This window comes from Humulus lupulus, chromosome 6 (assembly GCF_963169125.1).
Source record: "Humulus lupulus chromosome 6, drHumLupu1.1, whole genome shotgun sequence".
Lineage (NCBI taxonomy): Eukaryota > Viridiplantae > Streptophyta > Magnoliopsida > Rosales > Cannabaceae > Humulus > Humulus lupulus.
In genome coordinates, this window is record NC_084798.1 from 102679118 (window position 1) to 102688706 (window position 9589).

The following is a 9589-nucleotide window of genomic DNA, read 5'->3' on the forward strand; positions in this document are numbered from 1 at the left end:
AATAATATGTTACAAGATGTGACAAATCACATTTTGTCACATTATTTAATATAATATTATATTATATGAAATAATATAACAATGAAGAATCTTGGGTGATACCAAATGACATAGGAATTATGATGACAGCTCCTCCTTTAGTGAAGCAGAAGGCTGGTCGTCCAAAGAAGAAACAACATTTATCAAAGGGTGAGAAGAATAGCAAACAACATAGACGTAGTAGATGTGGTGTCCTGGGACACAATCGAGTGACATGCACCACTGTTTGTCCCCCGCCATCTAAACATGCTTAGTTTGTACTTTGATTGTTTTACTTTGTACTCTTCAATTGCGGAATTTTAATTTTTAGATTGGTTCAGTAATTTGACTTTTTGTGTTAAATTTTGTTGTTTCGGACACACCTAATTCATACATGCACGTAAATCACACATAATTCACACATATTTCATACGCAGTTCACACATAATTGACACTTGGTTCACACTTAATTCATGATAAACGAGTTTTAGACTTGTTTATCTATGTGTTTTTCAGGTACAATATTAGGTGTCGAAGGGCTTAGGTGACTTAGGTGTGGAAACATGGGGAAAATCAAAAAAATGACAAAAAATGGTAAAAAATGATATTTCGGAGTACTTTCTGCGACAGCAGGAAGGGTGTCTTGTGGCTGCAATTGCAGAAAAGTTTTGGCATTTCTAGGACATTCCTGGGACAGCAGGAATGACATGCTGCGACCGCAGGATATGTCTACAAATGAGAAAACTGCAGATTATGTCTATGATTGACACCTGGTTCACACTTAATTCATACCTAATTCACACTTAGTTCACACCTGATTTACACATATTTTACACGCGGTTCACACATAATTCACACCTGGTTCAAACTCAATTCACACCTAATTCACGCATAGTTCACACCTGATTCACACATATTTCACACGCGTTTCACACATAATTCACACCGGGTTCACACTTAATTCACACCTAATTCACACATAACTTAATAAGATAAAAGTGATAAAGATTTATCCATTCCACTATTAAGATGAAATAAACGACGTCATTCAATACCATTTAATGAGATGAAGTTGACATAGTTTCTTCATACATTCAAAAGTAAGATACATATATTTAAATAAAAGACAGCTATGGTTGTAAGTTATGGTAAAACAAATCTAAACAAGTCTTTTTTCTAAAGAAATCCATGTTGTTGTCATTTACTTCGGATAGCAGTTTTTTGGCTAGCAAGTACTCGAGATGTTTGATGACATATATACCCCACAATCGCCACTGCAAAGGAAATAAAGTTTTTTAATTATTGGAAGACCATAGTGATTATTTACAATATAAATATTGTTAAACGAGTTATACCTAGTTTTGGTCTGTGGAACTTTTTCTGTGCCAAGTCTTGTGAACTCAAAACGCACTTTCTCTGCTTGTAGTTGAGCATCTCTCCTATGGCTTAAAAACCCACTGGATTGAATTAGATATGGTAGCATTTTTCCCCATCTGCTCATTTTATTCTCAAACTCCTTGTTGGAGACCACAGTGATATCAGAGTCATAAGCTTTTATAAGATAGCTTGTCAATGATATCTCTAACAACACCCAATGTGTCCGAAAAAAATTAATCGGGGTAAACAAATTGTCAATGTCTTTCCAACACCTTTTGAAATTGTTATCATCACCTACCAAGTATTTAAGCACTTCTTTTGGCCAAATGTAGCTTGATTTGATTTTCCTCTTGTTGAATTGTTCCCAATGTGGTTCAAAGAACTGTTGGAACATAGAATCCACGATGGTGAATCTTTCGGAGTAAGTCTTCTTGTAAGTGTACACCCGTTCTTTCATCAACCCTAAAGTTGCATCAATGTGCTGCATGCCAAATATTATAAGTATATATACATCACATTCAAATTATATATATATTTTAAAAAAATTATTTCAATAGTCTTACCAGTCCGTCAAGCCATGTACGTGGTGTAAGTAGCTGAATAAACCATTTTGCTGTGCACGAACCAGCTAAGAGAGAAATAGGCTCATCATTCTTTTTTAAACCAATTAAGCATTTCTTAAAACGTCTCATTTGCTTTTCGTCATATGGCTGTAGGGGATTAATTTCACAAGGATCAGTTACAATTGTCTTTGCTTTCTTTTTCTTCCTAGTTGGATCAGTAAACTCGACACCAAAAATTATTTTCGTTGGAACCCTCCTTCTCTTGAATTCCACCCCAGCCATATCTTTAGGAGATACCACCTTACAGCTAGGGCTATCTTCTCCAACAACGTGCTCCACAATATATGTATGGTGTGGTGAAGCAAGATGCCCATCTGATACTGAATCCTCAAAATCACTACCTTTACGTTGCGAGAGCACCAATTCAATTAGATAATCCAACTTCTCCTCCATTCTTTGTTGGTTACTTTTCAAAGTTTCAACATTAGCTAACAACTTTTCATGGTGGGTGTTAATTGGAGTTGGTATATCTTTCTGGTCTTGCTCGTGACAATGCCCATATGCTACATCGGGCTTTGTGGGAGGTTCCTCACGTTCTTCCCTTTCAAACTCCAATTCCACATCATTGTCTACAAAGCTTATAACACGACCCATGAGTAGTTCATCTGGTCCTTGAATAATAGAGTCATGAAATTCTTTCTCTTCGGGTCTTGGATTGAGTGTGGCCTTCACAAGATCCTACAACAAAATAATAAATTAATAAGGTATAAACATTTCTTCTAAATCACAAACTCAAATAAAATCTCAACGACTTACACTTTTTTTCTTAAATACAACTTCAATATCTTTCTCTTTCAGCATTTTATCCGCTGACCAGCTAAGCATTCTTGGAAAGGCAAGGGATTGTTGATCAGCAAATGCAGCGAACTTTGTGAAAATTTCATAGGCCCAATATTGTAGAGCAATGGCATAACCATAAATTGTGTACTGAGGTGCTGGTCTTTTTCTCTTTTGCTCAATATTCTTCAAGTATTTATTCCTTAGCCTTTCCATATCTTTTGTCAAGCCGAATAGTGTCTTCTCATACGATAATATCCCCCAAGGATAGTTGAAGAAGTCATCTTCATTTTCCACCATGGAAAGGACATCAATAAAGCATTTATTCTTTGGTTCACTAGGTAATAAAAGAGAGTCTACCAAAAAACATAGACCTAATTTCCTTACGTCTTCTTTCACATCGCACCTTTTGAATCCATCTTCCAACTCTTTAGAAGACAAACATTCTTTATTGTTCAAGAATTTATGGAGAAGTCTTTTACTCTTGGTCATTTCTTTACACTTTGCCTGATCCGGAGAAATTCCACAATTCAATCCAGTGATCAAACCAAATTCACTAATTCAAAACCTTGTATTCTGACCACAAATATTAAAATTCAAGCAGTATTCATTCTTTCCTCTACCAACAACTCTCCTAAGCAGTAACTGGTGAATAATAACTCTAGAATATTGTAGAGGCGGAGCTAAGAAGAATTGCTTGAACGGTGACTGTTTCGCTCGTTCCAACAAGTCAAATGCTGTGAACTTCGTTATTATTGTACTCATAATGCTCCCTCCCCTATACGCAGCCTTTGCTGGATAATGCCTTTCAGTAGGAAGCATGAGGAGTGACATCTAAACAGGTAAATTAAATAAGCACTTAATACATAACTCAGATATATTCACACTTTCTTCACACACGGTTCACTCTAATATCACACATGGTACACACCAAATCTACACCTTGTTCAGACACAATTCACCCCAAATTCACACATATTTTTCACCTATTCACACATGATTCACGTATGGTTCACACATTATTCACACTTGTATGGTTCACACATTATTCACACATGATTCACACATAGCTCACCCAAATTCACCCCAACCTCACACATAATTCACACCAAATTCAGACATAGTTCACACTAAATTCACCTCTTGTTCACACAAAATTCTGACAAAGTTAGTATTTAACAAATATATACCCATAATAATCCATAAACCATCCCACAGTTGGTCTTTCTTGAGCTAAGATATTTCTCAATCAAAAACTCAAAAACTAAAAATATATTACTTACATTCTGCAAAAATGAAATGATATTTCAAATGAGTTTTTCTATATCATTACAAGATACTAGTTTTTCAATTAAATTCACATATAAACATTAAAAGATCATATGGAGAATTCAATTCACATATTGTTGTGAAGTACACACTCCATGAGGATTCAATTCAAAATAATGGAGATAAATATGGTACCTATTCTTTAGCTACTTTGAGCATGTTTGGCATTTGATAATACTCATTCATATATTTGATAACAAACTAGTGCATTTGAGTTACAAGTTCCTTCCACAATTGGTTTTCACTTATATATCATATATTATATGCTAATAAATTTATTCCAGTAAACAAAAAGAGATATATACACACTAGAAATTGAGGTCGTGCATTTTTATAATTTGGTTAGTTAGTGTAATTTCCCTTTATAATTCACACATTATTCACCATAAATTCAGAACATGGTTCACGCACCATTCACACCAAATTCACACATGGTTCACACATCATTCTCACATTGTTCACCATAATTTCGAAACATGGTTCGCACATCGTTCACACACTATTCACACCAAATTCACACATGGTTCACACATCATTCACACATTGTTCACCATAAATTCATAACATCGTTCACACACTATTCACACACTGTTCACACTGAAATCACACATGGTTCATACATCATTCACCATAAATTTGGAACATCGTTCACAAACTATTCACACCAAATTCACACACTATTCACACCAACTTCACATGGTTCACACAAACTTCACTTCATACATGGTTCTCACTAAATTCAAACCACAATCACACATGGTTCACACCAATTTCACACACTGTTCACACTGAAATTACACATGGTTCACAACAACTTCACTTCACACATGATTCACACTAAATTCACTCATTATTCACACCAAATTAAAACATGCCTCAAGTAGTTACAAATTTAACCAAAGTCCAAACCTTACATTCTTCTAACATGTTTCCAACCACAACCATCAAATCTCAAAGCATCAATACGACAAAATCAAAATAAACAAAGGAGTCATAAATAATATAACAACAATACCTTGGCTTAGGGTATCGGGCTTGCAAGGGGAGCGTGGGGTCGTAGGTGTTGTATACCTTGGGCTCCGGCGACGTGGGCTCGACGATATGGCTACGGAGCACGACAAGTCAGCAATGTGGGTTTGTGGAGTCGGGAGCAAGCGAAGGGGATGGGGGCTGTGGTAGATTTGAGAGAGAGGGGTTGAAAACAAAATGGGTAAGAGAGAAAGTGGCTAAAAACGATATGGGTAAGAAAAAAAAGGTGGCTGCGAAGATGACAACGCAGCTAGGAGGACATGCATCGGTGTGGCGGGGACGAGGTGGGTGCTGACCGGAGACGACAACACCACCGAAGCTTCGACAACAATGTTGAAGATAGCTGGGTTTGGGAGGGTTTTCAACAGGAAGCTTAGAGATGAGAAGGGTAAGAGTTAGATTTTTTTCTAATTTTTTGTTTAAGGGAAACTCCATGAATTGACAGAGGGGTAACTTTGTCTTAAAGAGTCAAAAATGTGAAAAACATTAACTAAGGGTTAGAGTTATAAATATAGGGCTAATTAGGGTCAATTAGTGTAGTTTCCCATGTCACAGATGTAGAGAATCAATAATAACTTTATCTAATAGCACTCTCATTGGGTGCTCTACCCTTTATTACAAATTGCATCCCAATTTTTTTTTTTATAATTCACCTCAAAGTTTTACATTATACCATACATCAGTTTCTCTATTTTTTCTCTACGTCATTTAAATATTATATATTTTTAAAATATTTTATTCATTTTAAGAAATAAAATAATTAAATATAATAATATCACACTCATATATATACAAAATTTTTATAAATAAATAATAAAATATTTATAGTTTGATTAAAAAAATATTATTCATTTAGGTAAAAAAAAATATAAGTTTACATCACCCATTGGAAGACTATTTAACTATTTTTTTTTCTCTATATTATAAAGAATAAGATATTTTACCTCCTCCATTGGGAGTGCTCTAAAGACTACGTAAAATAAATGAGCTGATGGAGCTCCATCTTTTCACAAATTCTTTATAATATGCAGATTTATTTATTTTACATCTTATGATGAGAGTGCTCTTATTCACCAAAGAAGTGTGTACATGATATACTAAGCTATTTGTTACATAATCAATATATTAAAGATAAGGGTGATAAAATGTGTTTCGACACGACAACACGACTAAAAAATGACACGATTTTTGCAGGTTAAGGTCAGGAAAATTAAGTGCGGGTCGAAAATGGGTCGTACTCGTTTGACACTGCATTTTTTTGTGTCGAGTTAGGGTCAACTCATGTGACACGGAATTGACACGAATTGACTCGTTTATGTTTAGTATATCATTAAAATTATTATTTTATAGTTAAAATAATCTTTATTTTCCATAAAGATAAATCTAAAGTAGAAAGAAAATTCCTTAAAATAATATAGCATAACTAATCCACAATTGATAATTAATTAATATTAAAAATTTATTTATTGTGTAGATATTTTGCCGATAAATTATTTAATTCATCAATTTTGTTTATTAGAAATTTTATATATCTTTATGTAGTGTATTAGTCAAATATGTGATATTAATCATGTCGATCTACAAGTAATGTGGGATGGGTATGGATGATACGTGAACACGACGGGTCGAGTTTGGGTTGAGATTTTTTTACACGAAACATAAATAGGTCGAGTTAGGGTAGACCAATTAAATACGCCAACTCTCCATGACACAACACGAACACAATAGATGGCACAAATTGCCACCCCTAATTAAAGGGTATGTGCTCATTTAGTACCTTGTGTTTTGGTTGAGTACAACTTTGGTACCTTGTATTACGAATAATTATCATCGAGTATCTTGTAATTGTAAAATCAGTCAAAAATGATACCATTTGCTTGAATTTGGACATCATTTTTTTTTTATAAAACCTTAACTACGCTCAACTATAGGTCCTTAACTAACTAAAATATTAGCAATATGCGCATTTGGTACCCTATGTGTTTACCAAGTACAATTTTAATACCCTCTATTACAAATAATTATTGTTACACCCAATAGAAATTATGGTCTCAAAAGATAGGCTCGTAAAATGTAAGCTCAAAATAAGCAAGTATGCCACAACATCAGCATATGCGCGAACTGAGTTTGACAGTTTCACTTGGTATCAAGGTGACGACGATAGGATTGGTGAGCTCGAAGCTACACGCAGTCTCGAAGGTGTTTCGAGGTTACAAGTCAAGCTCGAAGCCACAACTGATCAACTGCAAGGGTTCAACACTTGAATAAATTTCTTGATTTGTTCTTATTGCCGGTTGAGCACCAGTCAGGAAGGTTCGAGCCTGGGCATTGCAAGCTCGAAGGGGATGATCTCGATAAAGTTACTGGCTAAGGACGAAGTTAACCAGAAGGATGAGCTTGTTATGTTGGTCTATCTTAATTATCAATGGAGACCACAAACAACCCCAGCACTGATGGGCGACCATTTCCCCAAATACAAGAGGAACAAACTCCTTGCACTGAAGACTACCCACGTCGACCTGGGAAGCAGCCCATGGCTGACTAGGGCCCTTAGGAGAGGAGCAATTCTTCCGATTCCCAGGGACCACCTGCTCCCAGGCCTGATGAGGGTCTTTATTATAATCCAGAGAGATACGTTCCTATTGTTGAACTCGAGAATCGCCAATTACGCCAACAATTGGCAGAAGCTACAAGGCGCAATGAAGAGTTGTCCAGACAGGCTGCTGAGGCCCATGCACCACCCTGGAGGCCAAGAGGACATCCTCGAGGGAGCACGACCACAAGGAGAGCTGAGCAAGGGGCCCAGCAGGCTTAGCTGAGGCCCATAACAAATCATGGTGATGAATGCCCCCGGAGAAACACTCGAGTTGAGGCTACTAAAAATCTAACTGCAGAGCTGTCAACAGGAACGGGGAATAACCGAGCTCTCCAGTAGCTTGGAACTCGAATCCTGAAACAATAAGAAACAACCAGAACCAGTTTGGGTCCATTCTAGACCATCCAGGCCCAACAATGGGAGGCAGCCCCCATCACCAATAAGACATCTGTCCTCTTTAATAAGGCACCATGAGGCCCCATGACCTGCGCCACAAAGGCCCTCTTGCAGTGGCAGTCGAGATGGGAACTGTCAGGCCAGACCTGGACATAGGAGCGAGAAGGAGGCTACTCAAGAACACAGGGCTCCCCAACCATCGGGTAGCCATGTGTTGAGATCATAAATGGCTGGGGCAAGGAGGCCAGCGGATGATCCACCTCGTAACCACCGAGCCTCTCAGCTGGAGAGAATTATTAGCTTTGTAAGTGGAAGATCAGATTACACTCGGTCCGTAAGCATATATAATACCAAGCCTAAAAATACTGGGAATCGGGGAATCATCCTGACCTTTGAGATCACCTGAACCATAATCGGGGACAGGCTAATCCCACAAACCCTGACCTGCACGACCACTTGAACGGTAAAACATAGTCGGCATATGGAAACTAGAATAACCCTATGTCGGGACAAGGAGCTGAAGTGTTTATAAACAATATCCAGCTCCCTCAGGCTCAAGCTCGACCCCCAGTGGACCCGATCCAAGAGAGAATTGAACAGCTGGAAAGGGCATTCAGGCTCTTACAAGATGAGAGGAACAGAGATAAGGCTGAAGACTGCGATGAGGGGTTCGAGCCTTTCGCCCCACATATCTCTAACACCCCATTTTCACAAGGATTTAAGATGCCCCATGTAGCACCTTTTGATGGGAACTCTGACCCGTATAGTCATCTGAGCACATTCAACACCATCATGCGAGCCCACAATGTTGGGTATGAGCTCCGATGCATGTTGTTTCCAGCTACTCTTACAGGTCTGGCAAAAAAAATGGTTAGAGAAGTTTAGAAGACATTCGATCTCATCTTGGGATTAGTTAGCAAAGGATTTTAAGAAACACTTCAAATCCATGGTTGGTGTCAGGCCCGAAGCCTCGACCTTGACTAATGTCAGACAACAGCAGGGAGAGTCACTGAAGAGTTACCTTGCGAGGTTTAATATAGAAGTGGCTCGGGCCCGCAACATTGATGACAGTGGCCACCTAATGGCTGAAAGAGATGGTATATTACCAGGGAGTCCCCTTTGGGAGGATTTGCAAAGAAAACCCATAAGGTCATTAACAAAGTTCAACCGGAGGGCCCAGAGATTTGTCAATGTAGAAAAGGCGAGGTCAGCATTAAACTTGACCTCTCAGCCCATAACTACAACGAAAAATGTTAACTCAGCCTTGACCTCGGTGGCCCCATTGACATCAAGACCCTCTTGGGATAACCCTTCAAAGAGGAAGAAAAATGAAGGGAATAACCCCGAGGCTGACGGAAGGAAAAAGAAGAAAGGAGACAAGTACTTCTCCATTTACATAGTGTACACCGAGCTCAATGAGACTCGGGATAATATATTTATTGCC